Below are 18,052 nucleotides of genomic sequence, written 5' to 3' on the forward strand. Positions count from 1 at the left end.
GTACAACTGAGAACGGGTGCCAGCTCTACAGAGTCCCAAGCCTGTGCTGTCAACATAAGCCTTCCTTTCCTTTGACATACCGTCATAGGCCATTGGTCCATCAACTCCAAAATCCTGTGCCTCACCGTTGCACACATGTGATGTTTGAGAAGATGGTGACTTCACTCCCTCCATAGTACACCCAAATTTGCAGTGCTACCCATTGGAGAGTCAGGGGGAGAAATTTCCTTCCTGGCCTCCTGTAGCAATGGGCTTATGCCCTGACACATGATTTACCTTGAGCATACACAATTGCAAATGTTATTAGTGGTGATAGAATTATCCAGGCTTCTTAAAATCCAAATGCAATATTTGTTAGGTCATCGTCCCATGGCACAAAATCTCACAAGCCTGACTGTGCATATCTCTCTTGGTCAACAGGTGCTATACAGAGGCATGAAAAGAAGCTGCCATATCAGAGCACTTAGACCCCTTTCTCAAAAGCCTCTCTCTTCTTTCTCTCTATTCCTGGTATGGGGGGGGTGTATTTCACATTCAGTGGTTAGCAGGGAGAGGGTTAAACTGTCCCAGAGCAGATTATCTTGCACAGGAGTCTGCCCTCATTGCAGTGATTGCTAGGGAACCTAGCCAAGGGTAAGGGTGCCTTGGCTCAGCTGTGCCAATGACTGTGTATCAGGAGAGGGCTCCAACATGAAGGTATCAGGGCCATTCTGTCGTTTTTTGGATCTGGTCAGATTTTAGTTTAATCTGCTGCTGATTATGCTCCGCCACTTGCCACAGCAGCAGTAGCAATGCACGACCAATACAACAAGAGCAATGGAGGTAAGGCAGCAGTCTTAGCAGTAACTTCTACACCTGTCGGCGGACACAGACATCTATCTGATGGTTCTAGTGATGGGGAGCAATTTGCTCCTCCCATCAGCAGGGGACACTCAAATCTGAGTGGTAGAGAAAATGTAAACATACTAGAGAAACCAACAGAAAACATGCATGTGTATGGAGGGGGTTAGGGTGCTCTGGAGCCTAATCCACCCTCACCTGGCACGTGTATGAAAGGGAGATGGGCATTCTGAGGCGGTCTGAGATGCACTCCTTGCAGGGGAACCTTCAAAGTCATAAAACCATTATTGAGTGGAACAGTAGGAAGATACAAACTTGGGTGATTCTCCCCTTTTCCCTGCCTCTCTAGCCTAGGACTGCCAACCCTCCATGATTGTCCTGGAGTCTCCAGGAATCAAAGACTAATCTTTAATTAAAGATTATGTCACGTGATGAAACCTCCAGGAATACGTCCATCAGAACTGGCAACCCTAGTCTAGCCTTGCTCATGAAAAAATTAGTCCCAAATGGTGGGTGGCCATGATGCAATGACTTTACATTAGACAATAGATGACAATACAGATAGGGGGGAAATGGAAAACATTTTTTAATAAAAAATTTTTACCAAAAAAGTTTCAAGCAGCTTTATATAACATTGCATCAGGAAATGGGGATGCAACGTCATGATACAGCCCCACAAAAATGCACCAAATTATAGCCAGGGTGATAATAGTTAATGCTACCAAATTTTGGAAGAGTTAAACTTTGATATTCAGGGTTTAAACCAATCTCTAACTGTTAAGAGATCATAAGGACCTCGTGTTGGGGTCAAACTATCCCACATCCGCTTGCTGTGAAGTTCTTACAACTTCCTCTGAAACATCTGATGCTGACCACTGTCAGGGACAGGATACTGGACTAGATGGACCTTGAGACTGACCGTTCCCATGTTCCTAATTATGACAAGGCACGGATAAACCAGTCTGGATAATGACAGGTTTCAGAGTAGCAGTCGTGTTAGTCTGTATCCACAAAAAGAAAAGGAGGACTTGTGGCACCTTAGAGACTAACAACGAAAGCTTATGCTCAAATAAATTGGTTAGTCTCTAAGGTGCCACAAGTCCTCCTTTTCTTTTTGCAGTCTGTATAAGTTTCAAATGAGAACGCAAGAACAATTTCAACCCTAGCATAAGGGGGTTCAGTTCCCTTTGAAGCCAACAGGAATTCTGTCCACTTCCACCAGGGCTGAATTTGGCCAGTAAACTTTATTGTCCTTATTTGAACTAAACTGCCAGACTTTCAGTGGTTCTTCCATAACTACTCCAGGCTGCTAACAGTTTGCCATAATGTTTGAAAATTGGTGGGGCATGGATGGTAGTGATCTGGATAAACTGCAGTTGTCAACTGAGTTTTCACGGTCAGTTCTTTAAGCATGGCAAGAAAGATCAATATGAAATGCCCCACTGAGAATGAAGGACTGTGGGATTGTTTGTACCAGTGTTTGTAAAATTCAGCCATTATTCTCACATTGAAGAAACAGAGATGTGTCAGTAAATTGCATATTTAGTGGGTAGAAAGTGTAATGGAAGATTATGAAGGGATTATGTTTCAGTTTCCCTGCAGTCATAAATTACGGGTGTGGATGTCATAAGTTACTAAATCAAAGTATTGAGCAAGGGTTGGGGTTTTCAGAGATGAAAGTTATTAAATCTGTTCTGGTGGCAGACAAATTATAGGGTTACTTATAGAGAGGAGGCTGAGGGAAGAGAAAAGAAAGACAAATGCATCTGAAATGCACATCTCAAGTCTTTCAAAGCTATATCAAGGAATACTCCATTTCCAGCTGTTGAGTTACTCATTGTGAATAAATTATCTGATGTGTTTAGTCCTTCTTTCTGCTTCTGAATCATTTGTGGTCCAGTCTTGGTTGGAGGGAATGTTTTCGTTATTCACAGGTATTACCCAAATAATCTGAATGAACATTGTATATGCCATGGGATCTTCACAAACTATTCATTTTGACTATCATCTGTGGAGGTGCCTGATTGGTTACCTGACTCACATGGTATTGTTTCATCTGCCTGATTGGATGAATTAAACTTTACAAACAGAAAAAAGATGCATACTTTGGTTTGCAGCAAAAATACTCGTTTACCTGTGAATACATCTGCATGAAGAAAAATCTCACCTGCCCTCCCCAAACTGTGTGCAGGAAAGAGAAACAGGTCATGCCAATAGCAAACCAAGAGGTTGAACAGCTGTTTTGAATTTCAACAGCTGTTTGAGAATGCTGAGCTTTCATGCCAGTATTATGTGGATACATGCCTGGATAATAATGGGAAAGACTCTGAGGTCCAGAGCTTGGGTTTGGATAAGCACCTAAAAATTGTGGGGTCGGATTCCACTCTTTTATACCAGTGTAAATCAGAAGAAACTCAAAATATGCCAGTAGAGTTACATTGCTGTAAAACTGATGAGAATCAGGTGCGTTTCTGGAGCTTTTGGGTCTGCAACACTGTGCTGAGTGTTTCACAAGACCAGACTTTCCCTTCTGGTTGAACCAGATAGACCACAAGATCAGCCCCAATCCTCAATGGGGATCTGGCACTTCCACTCTCCTCCTAAACACAGAAGTGTGCAGAAATGAGATAATATGGGATGTTTCTGCATCTCATCTTCTGTGGAAATGCTGCCTCATTGACTGCTTTTAATGTACTGGGCCCTGGTTCAGCAAAGAACTTAAGCTTGTCCTTTAAGTCCCATAAAAGTTAATGGGACATAAGAACATGCTTAACTTTAAGTTTCTGCTTAGGTGCTTCACTGAATTTGGGACTTATTTAATAAGCTGTGTGGCTACCCTTTGTATCTCTACCATCAGTTCCATATTTTATTTGCTGAGAATTCTACACAACTGTCTGTGGATTGCATTTGAAAATCACCTCACTATTATGAAGAGCCAAGGGAAACAGCACAGTAATAATCATAATTAATGGCCTAATTCATCCTTGGTTTAGCTCCATAGAAATTCAGTGGAGCTACACAGAAATCAATTTGCCCTATTATTCTATATTAGACCTCCCCCCCCCCGGCAGATATGGGATGTCATACAACCACTTAAAAATACAATAGAGTATTATTATCCTGCCAATTGTGTGCTATCTAGACAAATAAGATTATTAGCTAAGCAGTGTGAAGGAGGAATAACTTCACTGAAGTCCATGGAGTAATTTAAATCAATGTAAGCACAAATACAGTCAAACTCCCAATCCATGTTCCAAAGTTTACCGTCTAGCTCAGACACAGATCAAACACAGATAGAATAATACACGTTGCGCTGGCAAGAGCAGCAGGTATAAGAAGGGTGCAGAGGTCATTATTGAAAGGCTTTGCAGAGGAAGCTTGTGCTGAATGGGAACTGGAAGGCAGAGAAGAACACTACAAATAAATAAGGCTGCTCCCAATTAATTGATCAAAAAAATTCTTCATTAGGATCCATTTTTTCATGCCTATCTGCCAGTTCTGGCTTTATACCCTGCTGATTTGCCTCGGGTATATTTGTGAGGTAGTGAGAACTGAGGCTGGGGCCTGGGAAAGAAGAATCCTTACAACACGCTCTGATTTCTGAGCAGCTTCTCATGGCTGTGAATACAGTCATCAGAACAAAAGATTGTCTGAATTCATGACACACATTACTGCTGACTGAGGCAAAAAACAGCCCCGAGCCAACAGCCAGCTAGGCTAAGCACAGGACCAGGTTCCTATCATACCCACGGGTGACTGGGAGGGATGTCAAAAGGTTTTGGTATCAAATGTCTTCATTTAATTAAAACAAGTGGGGGAGGAATAGGTCTAACTAATAATGCCTGCATCCTCCCAGCTGTTCCAACAGACAAACATAAATTCCAAGCCAATTTTTCATTAATGAAACTTGCTGTTCTGGCTTAGCTGATCTAAAGGGTCCGGCTCGCAGACTTCTTGCTGTGTCTCAGAACTTATTATTAGGTATAATTAGTCTGTCCTGATTCCAGGGATCAGATCTGGTCTGTAGCTCTTTCAAGAAGCAGACTTATCAACAAAGTTTATTGAGGGGGGAAAATAAATAAAGAAGAAACAACAATTTTATGTAGTATTTTTCATACAGGTTGCCTGCCTAATTTGGATCTTGTGCTGATGTAAATCAGGAATAAGGTCATTGAACGTGGACTGGACCAGTGCAGAGCAGGTCTGGGATTGGGAAAATTTAAAGTCACGTTGCCCTGGTCCTCTGCTCAGTTGCTCCCGAACGTCTAACGATAGGGATGGCTGTAAAATGCTACCTAATCAGAATTCTCCACTCACGGCATGGATAGCATTTACACTCACTTTGCACAAGTGGCTATGCAAGATGCGTTTGTACAGCACCTCGCCCAATGGGGGCCTGGCCCATGACTAGGGCTCCTGGGCACTCCGGTAATACAAACAAATAACAATCATGCAAAACAGAGAAGAATCACCCACTCCCCCCATGTGTGTAAAATTGTGACAAGAGAGCAAGGAAGCCAGTACTAGAGAAGCAGAGAGAACAAAGGGAATGGAGAAAGAGACTGAGCCAGAGTCTGATCTCAGTTACAACTATGTAAATCTGGAGCAGATGATCTCAGGATTAGGCCCGAGAGCAGTAGCATCGACATTATGGGTGGACAAACCAATTCAGATAAATTAGGAGCAATCACAAATCTTTGTCCTTTGAGGGTTTAAAAAAGTCTGGTTAATGTTTGCGTATTAATTTCCATGTACTTCTGTCCTTCCCAATGTATGTCTAGAGGTGGAAGTAAAGTAAAGTATGAAGGCCCAGATCCTCAAAGGTATTTAGGCTCCTAACTTCCATGGAAGTTATAAAATACCAAGGGTGAGACTATTCAGATGGTAAATTAGCCAGTTAGGGGAAGGACCAAGAACAGCAAGTTTTCTCCACTGCTATTATAATTTATGTGCATTACAGGAGCACCTTGAGGCCTGGCTACGATCAGGTCCCATTCTACTAGGCAGTGCACAGACAGTCCCTGCCCCAAAGAGCGTACAGTCTATGTAGATAAGGAAGACAAGGGATGGGGGAAAGGGAGTATTATCTCCATTTTTACAGATGGGAAACTGAGGCAGAGGAGAGGCTTACAAGACTTGCCCAAGGCCCCACAGGAAGTCTGTGGGTGAGGAAGGAATTGAACCCAGATCTACCCGAGTCCCAGTACAATCCATCATCTGTACCCTTACATATAGATCCCTCAATCAAACAAAAAAAAGGTAACTTTTGGCTCAGGCTGCCATGTTTTGGCTAGTTCTCTGAACTAAACTTTCTGAGATCTGTTTGTATGTCCTAATATGTGCAGTGCAGTGACACAGGCAAAAGCTATGAAAGTAGTCACTGCTGTTTTCAGCAAAGGGAGATCTGGGCATCTGACACTTTTCAACGCCACAGATTTCTCAGTTTATCCTTTGAGGGCATTCTCTTTTAATAGTGTGCTGCAAACTAAGGTGCTCAGAGATCTTCCATGGCAAAGTCCCCAAGGCAAAATCTTAACCTTTTTGCTGCTGGCCCTGTCACCAACAATTAAGAGTCCATTGAACTCAGTGGAGCAATAGGATGTTCTTGGAACATTCAGCACAATTGCAAGTAGTTAATTCCTTTAATTACTGATGGAATATTTGGCAATTTTTTGGGAGGGATTATGGGGGGGGGGCGGGGAAGGGGATGAATTTGGAGCTCCTACAAGGGGGTCTGATTGGAGCTGGGTAGGAAACAGTTTTCCTGATCCATGTGAATTTTAAAGATTTTGAACATCTTTCACATGCTGAATCAGAACAAAAAGTCAAAAACTAGAAAATTTTCATGAACCAAAAATCTGAATTTTTGGGAGGAGGGTTCAATCAATGTTTCATTTTGATAATTTTGAAATGTTGAATTATTATTTTGATCTTTTTAAATTTTTTACGATAAATTAACAAATTTTGAAACAAAAAGTCATGTCAACACAATACTAAAATGTTTTAATTTTGATTTAAAAAAAAATCAAAACTTTTCCAAAGTTTTCTTGAAATGGGAAATTTGTCAAATTTCCCCAAACAGTTTCTGTTTCATGTAATTGGCATTTTCTGATTTAAAATTTAAAAACATCTTGTTGAAAAATTCCCAACCAGTTCTCATTCTGATACAGTGATGGCTGTGTTTAAGGGAGCAGTTTTCCTCTCTGGCTTTTTATTCCAGGAGTAACATAATGAAAACTTATTTCCATTCCATGATTCATTGTATGGCCATGCAAATTGCAGAATGCTAGTCATTTCGACATTCAGGATCAGAACCTTAACTGATTGACTGGTGTAAATCAGTGTAGTTGCACTAAAATCAGTGAAGCAGACCTGATTTACTCCAGCTCAGAACTAACCAAATATGGGTAATGTGATTTGGTTCTGTGCAAGCTTCTTCCACATCTCTTTGCCAGTGGTGTTCACTCCTGCCTTTCCCCCACTACAGGTGCGGTATTGTGCATCCAAATGACTGCCAATGCATCTCACTGCTGACCTGCAACAAACACCCTCCAAAACTGTCATGAAATTAATCAAAAGCACATCAACATTGTTGATTCATCTGGAAGTGATGAATCTACAGGATTGCTCTAAACACTTCAGGGTGTGTTTTCAGTACCACCCCACGGCTACTGATCACTGAAATAAGACAACTAGGCCCAAATTCTTACACCAGTAAGAGGTTAGTAGGGTTTGCCCTGTATAAATTAGAGCAAAATTAGTCTCCTAGTCTACACAGTGCTGCAACTGTATCCTTATCAGCATCCAAAAGAATGAAAATAGAGAGATGTTGTCACAGTGTATATTGTCCAGATCCTCAGCTGCATAAATAAAATCTGTTCTCCCAAAGTTGTTTTCCTGATAAGCTTCTCCCGTGTTCCAGATATGTGCATTATAATACAGCAGAAAACGGATATGAGACAAAACAAATTCATTTTGAGTTGAATGAAACGTTTCATTTCGGAACTCTTTTTTCCATTTTGTTTCACGTCATTTCGGGGTATTTTTCACCCTTTCTAAAAAATTTAGCAAAATTTTGAAATGGAGCACTGTTTTGAACAAAAGGTGGAAACCTTTCAAAATGGTTTAAAGGAAACATTTTGTTTTTAAAATGGTCAAAATGAAAAGAAAAGTCAAAATGTCACATTTCAAAATGACTGAAACTAACAATTTCAACATTTTATTGTTTCCTCCATTTTGGGGTGGTGTGGGGGGCAGGGGGAGGCTAAAATATTTGATGTAATGGACCTAAATTCATGAATAATTTCAGTGCACCCAAAATACTTTTTCCACCAAATTTACTATTTGCCGGGGGGGGGGGAATCATCCAGCTCTATTGCTGGGCTCTGAGCCCTTTAGAAAATCTCACCCTTATTTAGGTGCTTAAATGGGAGGAGAGCCCATATGAAAATCTGGCCCTACGTGACTGGATCCAGAGTCTAGGTTTTTCTGTATTGAGAATGGGCTAGGACTGCAATCCTCACAGGACTCTCAGTCCAGATCTTCTGTGCCAGCTCTCCATCTCCCCTTCTGTAACAATCAGTACTCATCTTCCTCTTAGCACCACCTTCCCCAATATCATTAGTGCTACAGATTATTTTCTGCTCATTGCACAACTTTTAAAGGCACACTCAAGATGGGGAGTTTGCAGGGCTGTATTTTGGGAGGAACTAGGACAAAGCAGGGTGAGCGTTTGAAACAAACAAACAAAAAAAGCTGGAGAAATCCACTGTTAAAAAAAAAATGCGTGTATCCATTTTACTTAACAGAAATTGCACTCCGAGCTGCTGTTCTCCTTGAGAAGAACATTAAATAGTTTGGGACATTGATTCTTATAAACTTTTCATACTTGGTCATTCTTGTAAGTGGGATTCACTGTATTACGATGCCTGTAAATGCTCCTAAGTGTCATCACGGTCCCTGTTAGCTGAACAGAGTCTGCTCTCTAGAGCAGGGGTGGGCAAACTTTTTGGCCTGAGGGCCACATCGGGGTTGCGAAACTATATGGAGGGCTGGGTAGGGAAGGCTGTGCCTCCCCAAACAGCCTGGCCCCTGCCCCCTATCCACCCCCTCCCACTTCCCGCCCCCTGACTGCCCCCATCAGAACCCTCGACCTATCCAACCCCCCCCCCCCCCGCTCCTTGTCCCCTGACCGCCCCCTCCCGGGACTCCCTGCACCCTAACCATCCCCCCACCCCTTGACAGGCCCCCTGGGACTCCCACGCCTATCCAACCCCCCCGGTTCCCCATCCCCTGACCGACCCCCGCCCAGAACCTCTGCCCCAGCCAACCACTCCCTGTTCTCTGACTGCCCCTCAGTACCCCCTGCCCCTTATCCAACCCCCCTGCTCCCCACCCCCTTACCATGCCATTCAGAGTGGCAGGACTAGCAGCCACGCTGCCACACTGCCCGGCAGGAGCCAGCCATGCCGCCCAGAGTGCTGGCAGTGCGGAGAGCTGAGGCTGCAGGGGAGGGGCGACAGGGAAGGGCCAGCCTCACTGGCTGAGAACTCAAGGGCCAGGCAGGATGGTCCGACGGGCCAGATGTGGCTCACAAGCCGTAGTTTGCCCACCTCTGCTCTAGAAGCATAGTTAGGGGGTAACTCTGTGTAAATGTTTTGTGCAGGATTTATGTTTCCTATACAGAGAGAATAAGACAAGGACGGAGTTTAGTTTAGTGAATTCCTTATTGGAACCAATAGAAGCCACCACCAAAACCAGGCTCCTAAAAGTAAAGCCCCTAGTTGGTCTTCCATGTCAGATTTCACTGTTAGTAGTTGTGTAGTGCATATAGCCCTCTTCCTTCCTACTCCAGATCCTTTTCACTTAGTTATTTGCAAGTGGGTCAGACAGCCAACACATTATATGGAAAATGGGGAACAGGGTGATACTTCTGAACCAGTCTTTTGCAAAGGAGTCAGAACTATGTCTCAGCAGGTCCTCTAGGCCACTTATGGACATGCCATGGCCATATGGACTCAGAAGAGCTGACTTCTTACTGACCCTCTCAGTCCTACCCCAGTGAAAACTATGGAACCAGAACTTAGCTGGATATTGTGTCAATGACACGTGAGGCAGACTAGAATCCATAGAATCATAGGACTGGAAGGGACCATGAGAGGTTTTCTAGTCCAGTCCCACCTTGAGTGCAGGGGACTAAGTAATTATTTACACCATCCCTGACAGGTGTTTTGTCTAACCTGCTCTTAAAATTTACAATGGAGATTCTACAACCTCCCTAGGCAATTTATTCCAGTGCTTAACTACCCCAAGAGTTAGTAATTTTTTTCCAAATGTCCAACCTAAACTGCCCTTGCTTTTTGTCGTATCATCAGAGGTTAACGAGAACAATTTTTCTCTCTCCTCCCTGTAACAACTTTTTATGTATTTGAAAACTGTTATGTATCCCCTCAGTCTTCTCTTCTCCAGACTAAACAAACCCAATTTTTATAACCTTGCCTCATAGGTCATGTTTTTTAGACCTTTAATCATTGTTATTGTTCTTCTCTGGACTTTCTCCAGTTTGTCCACATCTTTCCTGAAATGTGGTGCCCCGAACTGGACACAATAGTCCAGTTGAGGCCTAATGCGCATCAAGTAGAGCAGAAGAATTACTTTTTGGGTCTTGCTTACAACACTCCTGCTAATACATCCCAGAATTATGTTTGCTTTTTTTGTTGTTGCAAGAGTCAGGGCCGGCTCTACCGTTTTTGCCACCCCAAGCAGTGAAAAAAACAGTCGCCGAATTGCCGCCACGGACAGCAGGAGAGAAAAGCTCCTGCTGAATTGCCGCCACGGACGGCGGGAGAGAAAAGCTCCGGCCGAATTGCCGCCGCCACGGAAACACTGCCACCCCTTTCTGACTGCCACCCCAAGCACCTGCTTGGAACGCTGGTGCCTGGAGCCGGCCCTGGCAACAGTATTACACAGTTGACTCATATTTAGCTTGTGCTCAACTATGACCCTCAGATCACTTTCTGCAGAACTCCTTCCTAGGCAGTCATTTCCCATTTTGTATGTGTACAGCTAATTGTTCCTTCCTAAGTGGAGTACTTTGCATTTGTCCTTATTGATTTCATCCTATTTACTTCAGATCATTTCTCCAGTTTGTCCAGATCATTTTGAATTTTAATCCTATCCTCCAAAGCACTTGCAACCCCTCCCACCTGGGTATCATCCGCAAACTTTGTAAGTGTACTATCTATGCCATTATCTAAATCATTGATAAAGATATGGAATAGAACCAGCCCGGCTGTTCTTCCTCAGCTGTCTACACTGCTTGAGCTGGCAATGGTAAAAATTAACCTGATTTGTGGCCAAATCCTGAAGTCGTCATTCTGATTGCACTCAGCCAAAGCTCTCATTGACTTCAGTGGCTGAAGACAATGTAAGGCTGGGGTCACACTTGAGCAAGGATTGCATGAAACAAAGCCTCTGCAACACATTCAGGAGCAGTTCAAGCAAATGGCATAACTACAGCCAGTTTTCTGACCATAATCACTCCTTAAGTGCCTACAGGCTGGGCCTGCAGTATGGGTAGCACATGCAAGCATATGTGAATTGAGCAGCCTAGGTACCCCACTGGTGAGCAAAGTTATTTACTAACAAGTAACTTCTACACTGTACTTTGTAATTAAGTGTGGCTAAAGCCTAAATAGCGATTAAAACATGGTGACTTTTTACTCAACAACCTGCATCCTTTGTGTGGTTGAGTCACATCTGTGAGATCTACTGAAAAAATCCCTGACAAATCCTGAGAGCTCCACATAGCCAGTGAAGCTGTTAGAAGGGTCAGTTGGATTCTTGCCTTCCTCGTGCATCATCAATAGACGTGTCTGCTATATTCTGACTGAAGTGTTTCTATGTCTAGTAGATCCAGAGAGAATGCAGATTGATTCTCAGAACATGGATTCCTGTAAATGGAACAGACCTGATCTGGAAGCTAGTGAGAGAAAACAAATATGGAAGCTCTCCATGTCATTTTTTACAGTCACTTTTCTGACTATGCAGAGTGTGAGTGAAAATTCTGTCTGAACTCTGTGACACAGGACACTGGTAATGCGATAGCAGGACTGCTAAAGTGCACTCCCAAGAAGACTCTTCAGGGAGATCGCAAGTGAGAATTAAGCCATGTGGAGATGCCCACAGCTCCCAGATTTTCAAAAGAGCTCCTCTCTGATTAGGTGTGAATAAAGGACAGATTTTCAGAAGTGCTCAACACCCTGCGTACTGAGATCTTTTGAAAATCTGGCCACTTATTTTAGTGCCTAACTGGGAGCAGAGTGCTCTTCAAAATCTGGCCTCAGTGAAGGGTGCTGAGGTCTTTAAGGGCAGGTTCTTAAGAGTCCAGCATGTCTACTGAGACGCTGTCAGCTCCAACAGATTCCTCTCCCAACCTTTTTTCTTAGCACTGAAGTCACACACAGAAAAATTATCTGAAGGAATGAACACTAACCTATCCTGTGTACACCACCCCACCATGACATTTGAGAACATGCACATTTTTACAGGTCACTGTTTTCTCTGCAGGGTATTGATTTACTCAAGAGGATTTTAGTAGATTAAATTACCTGGAGACAGAGGATTTTAGAGAAGTTTATGGGAATAAAGAGCAGAGTGTCCAAAGTAGAACTTCCCCAAACTTCACAAGAATTAAAACAACCTTCTCAGACTATGCTCAATGCAATATTAATAATAATTACTAATACTATGATCTCCACAAGTCTGCTAGGTGGTTCATGGAAAATATTTAAAAGACAGATTCCTGCCATAAAGTTCTTACTATCCAAATAGTGGTACTTGACAAACAAGTGAGGAAACTGGTCTGCCCATCCTTACTCCACATGCTTCTGGGCCTCTTTCTGATGTCCTAAGCTCCTACCGAACCCAACACAACAGGTCCTTCAGTTTTAATGGCAGTGACTTGAAGGCTGAAGTTTTATTTCAAAGCATTGTACAAACTGAGCAATAAATTATCCAAAGCTTCTTATGCAATAGCAAAAGCACCACTGCCAGCTAATTTGCAGCTGGCTAAGGAAAAGGTCAGGGATGTCAGAGTTTCATCTCCAAGATCACTTGAAATCTATATTCTGTATTTGCAGTAATTTCACCTGTTTGACTCTGACTCTGTAGCTTTTTACTTTCAGAGTTGACTCAATACTGTCTCTGTGTTTAGCATACTGGGTGTTGAGTGGAATGAAGGAAGCTGAGCTGTATAAGAAAACTGCAGTGATTACTTATAATCCGGGAAGTATAGATACATATTTCATCTATAAGAACACCTATTCCTGTTGCTCCATCCTAAATTCAAGACTCTATCGATATATTCTTCATATACAGAATCTGATGCTCAAAGCACAACCATGGGAGTCAGGAGATCTCCTAATTCTGCTACTGACTTTAGAAGTGCAAGGTATTATAATACCAAATAGTGAAATTTCAGGGGACCAGTGGCACAAGCAGCCCTAAAGCTGGAAGAATCAGTCATTTCCTCCTTCCTAATCCTTGGGTGGCTCTCCTGCCACTCCCACTTCCCCTGCACACAACCACCAACTGTTGGCACAGGGAACATATGTGGTGAAAATCCCTGCGTCCAGTTGATTCCTAGCTACTGTAATAACCACTGAGAGCCTGTGGCAGGAAACACAGGAAAGAGAAGCCTTCTGGCTGCTCTAATGTCTGCTGGGGGCCAAGCCAGTGCCAGGGGCCCTATGGCCAAAGAAAGGGGATGTAAGGTATGTCTACACTGCAATTAGACAACCGTGGCTGTCTCATGCCAGCTGACTCAGGATTCTGGGACTCAGCCTAAGGGGTTGCTTAACTGTGATATAGACGTTCAGGCTCAGGCTGCAGCTTGAGCTCTGGGACCCTCCCAACTCACAGGCTAAATGTCTACATCGCAATTAAAGAGCCCCTTATCCTGAGCCCTGTGATCCCAAGTCAGCCGGCCCAGGCCAGACACAGGTGTCTAACTGCAGTGCAGACATACCCTAAGTCACCTTTGCCCCCACCATCCTCCTCCGACTTGCGCAGGGGCATAGTTGAGGGCTTGTCTACACTTAAAACGGTAGAGTGGTACAGCTGTGCCGCTGCATTGCTGTAGCACTTCAGTATAGACAGTACCTACACCAACAGGAGGGGCTCTCTCGCTACTGTAGGTAATCCACCTTCCCTAGAGGCGATAGCTGGATCGATGGAAGAATTCCTCTGTTGACCGAGCACTGTCTATGCTGTGGGTTAGGTCAACCTAACAACGAGGCTCAGCGGTGTGGATTTTTCACATCCCTGACCGACCTAGTTAAACTGACCTAATTTTCTAGTGTACACCAGGCCTGAGACAGACAAGAGAATCTGGCCCAATCTCTGCATGTTTGTTAGTACCTATGGAAGTGAGAGAATCTTAACACTAACTGTGGCCAGTAGCTATGAAGGATGCAACTCAAAAGGGTTGAAAAGGAGCTCTTTGCAAATGTTTGTTTTGAAACAACCCACTTTCTTTTTTTGAATTTTGAAACATTTTGACCAGCTGTAGTTGAGAGATTCATTAAGATAAAAAAAAAAGAAGAGAGAACCTAAAAGTCCAGGTGCTTATCCATACGATCTAAATCTGCAATGTTGGGCAATAAATCACCTTGCTTGGTATATTGAAGGTCAATTGAACTTCCATTAATCCTCTCTTAGAAAAACATGGGACATTCAATGAAAATGGGCAAATTCAACACTGGGGAATTAGCCTGGGGAACTCATTGCCATGAGAGATCACTGAGGCCAAAAGCTTAGCAGACTTCAAAGTCACGGTAGTAAATATTAAAAACAAAACAAACAAGAGTTTTGGAAGGGATGTAAATCATTGGGCTCCCACGTATATTCCAAACTCTAACCGTTGGGGTTTAGGAAGAAACTTTCCTTAAGGCAGGTTGTCCCCTATGGCAGGATTTATTCTTCCGAAGCATCTGGTACTGGCTATTGTCAGAGATGAGATACTGGCTATACGGACGACTGGTCTGAGTCACTAGGGCATTCCTATTTACCCTAATTAATGAAGTTCATTAGTGTGCAGAGGGGCGGCTTTGTTTTTCCGTACCAGTGACAAGCTAACGTGTCCATCTAGTTTTACTTCCATGCCGCAGTGTCTTGGGTGGCGTGATCTGCATGCCATGTTGCCCTACATGGCAGTGGTAACCATGAGGGGAAGTTACCCCAAGGAAAGCAGTGGCTGGAAATCACAACTATCCAAAGTAGCAGAAACACAACTGCCTTTGCTTCTCATCATGTGGATCGTGCTGCCAATACTCCTGTGCTCTACAGTCTTTACAATACGTATTTCTGAGGTTGGCAACAAAATACCAATAACAAGTGAACATGTCCTTAACATGCTAAGTGCACGCCAACCCAATCTTCCCCAGAAGAGTCTCCATTCATCAGAGGCACCGCTGTGCTTCATCAGTTTTAAGTTGACACACGCATCACTGCGGGGGCAAGAAAACCATTGCCATAGAATTTTAATACATCAAAGCCTGTGAAAAAAGTCACCTTGCTTTAGACTCTGTGGTTCCTTCTTCCCTCCTTGCTCTAAAATTAGACATATCCATTTCAAAGGGAGCTATCAGGGCAATCCTGAGTAAAGTGAGAGAGACCAGACCTGACATTCTCACAAGTTCAGTCAATCCGAGTAAGAAAACCATTTATCTTTTTTCTCCCTTGATATGAAGAAGAAAATATAAAACATAGAACAAAAACGTCTGGGTCCTCTTGTGAGACAGAACGGAGAGTAGCATTGTCAATTTTTGCCTATGATGCATGGGGGCTGTTTAACCAGCAGAGGTCTGATTTTTTTGTATTTACAATGAGATATAGACCGTTGGTATAGCAGACATTCTGCATGTTATAAAGAACTGATTCAACAGTACCTCTCTATTCAGAAACACACATAAGCACATGCTTAAATGCTTTCCTGGACTGGAATCTAAGAACCCAGGGTAGGTGATGTTTTCCAGAGCTCTAAATCTCATTTAGAAACGGGATCCATGCAGATGTCTTATTGCCTCAGGAACAGTGGGGAATATTCTGGTCTCAGGTTTTCCATATTTCCACCAGAAGGATTCCACTGAAGCCACTGAAGTTGTTCTGGATTAACACTGGTGTAACAGAGCAGATTTTGGCTCTCGGGTTGCCAACTTTCTACTCGCACAAAACTGAACGGCCTCGCCTCGCTGCCTGCCCCGCCCCCAAGACCCCACCCATGTCCCGACCTTTTTCTGAGGCCCCGCCCCGGGCTCACTCCATCCCCCCTCCCTCTGTTGCTTGCTCTCCCCACCCTCACTCACTCGCTCATTTTCACCAGGCTGGCTCAAGGGACTGGGGTGTGAGACGAGCTGAGGGCTCCAGCTGCGGGTGCGGGCTCTGGTGTGGGGGATTTGGTGTGCAGGAGGGGGCTCCAGGCTGGGGATGAAGGGTTCGGAGTGCCGGAGGGGGATCATGGCTGGGGCAGGGGGTTGGGGCATGGAGTGGGGGAGTGAGGGCTCTGGTTGGGGGTGCAGACTATGGGGTTGGGCTGGGGCTGAGGGGTTTGGAGTGTGGGAGGGGGCTTTGGGCTGGGGCAGGGGGTTAGGGTGCGTGTAGGGGTGATGAGGGCTCCGGCTGGGGGTGTAAACTCTGGGGTTGGGCTGGGGATGAGGGGTTGTAGGATGATGCTCTGGAATAGGACCAAGGGGTTCGGAGTCAGGTGGCTCCCGGAAGCAATAGCATGTCCCCCTCCCACTCCTACGTGGAGGCATGGCCAGGCAGCTCTGTGCGCTACCCTGTCTGCAGGCACCGCCCCTGCAATTCCCATTGGCCAGGAACTATGGCCAATGAGAGCTGTGGGGGCGGCACTTCGGGTGGGGGCAGCGTGCGGAGCCCCCTTGCTGCCTCTACACATAGTAGCTGGAGGAGGATATGCCGGCTGCTTCCCGGGAGCCAGATGGCGCGGAGACTATCAGGGAGCCTGCCAGCTCAACTGCACGGTGCTGCCAACCAGAAAGTCAATGGCCTGGTCAGCAGTGCTGACTGGAGCTGCCAGGATCCCTTTTTAACCAGGTGTTCTAGTCAAAAACTGGACACCTGGTCACCCTATTTGGCTCTGAAGTGGTTTCTGTAGCAGAGCAGAGCTTTGGTCCATCTAGGACAGAAAGTTTTAATAAACATTTAATGTTCAGTTCTGCCACCCTTATTTAAATTAAGTAGCATCTTACTCTGTGAGTAGGCCCATTGATTTCAATGGGTGTATTTGTAGAATAAGGTTCTGCTCATTGTCAGTAGCTGGCAGAATCAGACCCTGAGGAGGGAGGGGAATTGATTAGAACAGTTTGGGGTGGGAGGATATAGCTAAGGGTAATGGGCAATGGTGCAGGTGGAATCCATTTCTTATTGGTAGGGGTTGGCAGCAGCTAACGGGGGGCACATGACCTCCTCACGTGACACCCCATGTGACTCCTCCCCACCTCCAGCTCAGGGCCCCCATGCTGTCCCCGTCCCCTCCCCATGATCCACCCCCCTTACCTGGAGAGGTGGGGGCGGGGCTCTGTCCTCCTCCTGCTGTGACAGAGACTTTGGAACTGCAGCGGTGAAAGGAGAAGAACAATGAAGAAAGGTGATCTCACGCCCGCAGCTCCCCTGGCATGGCTGTACCGCCCCAGCTCTTCCACGCAGGGTCTCCTCCGTCTGTACAGCAGCCCTGCCAGAGGGCAGGGCTGGGGGCAGTATAGCTGCCCTGGCAGTTCCTGGGGGAGCCCTGCAGTTCAGGGCTCTCCCGGGAACCACAGCGGGGAAAGGAGAAGAACAACTTCAGCTTCTTCGGTGGCTGTACCTCCCCCAGCCCTGTCCTCCGGCGGGGCTGCTACTGTACAGATGGAGCCAGAGGAGACGAAGCTCCATGGAAGGGCAGGGGGCGGGGAGTTCTGCTCCTTGTAGTGGAGTCACTCTTTGAAATGCATTTTCCTGAGGGTCACCCCTAGATAAAGTTCCTTCCAACTGTGAGGATGGAGACATGGAGTCTCATAGTGAAAGAGGTTCCATGTTGTTTGCTAAAATTAAGATCTATCTGTTCCTGCCCCCCTTCCTTGTCAAAGAATGGCCACTTGACAGGTGATTGCAAGTTAACTCTGATGATGCCTGGCTAGGGTTACAGCCTGAG

This window comes from Chelonia mydas, chromosome 3, assembly GCF_015237465.2.
Source record: "Chelonia mydas isolate rCheMyd1 chromosome 3, rCheMyd1.pri.v2, whole genome shotgun sequence".
In the NCBI taxonomy this organism is placed as follows: Eukaryota; Metazoa; Chordata; order Testudines; family Cheloniidae; genus Chelonia; species Chelonia mydas.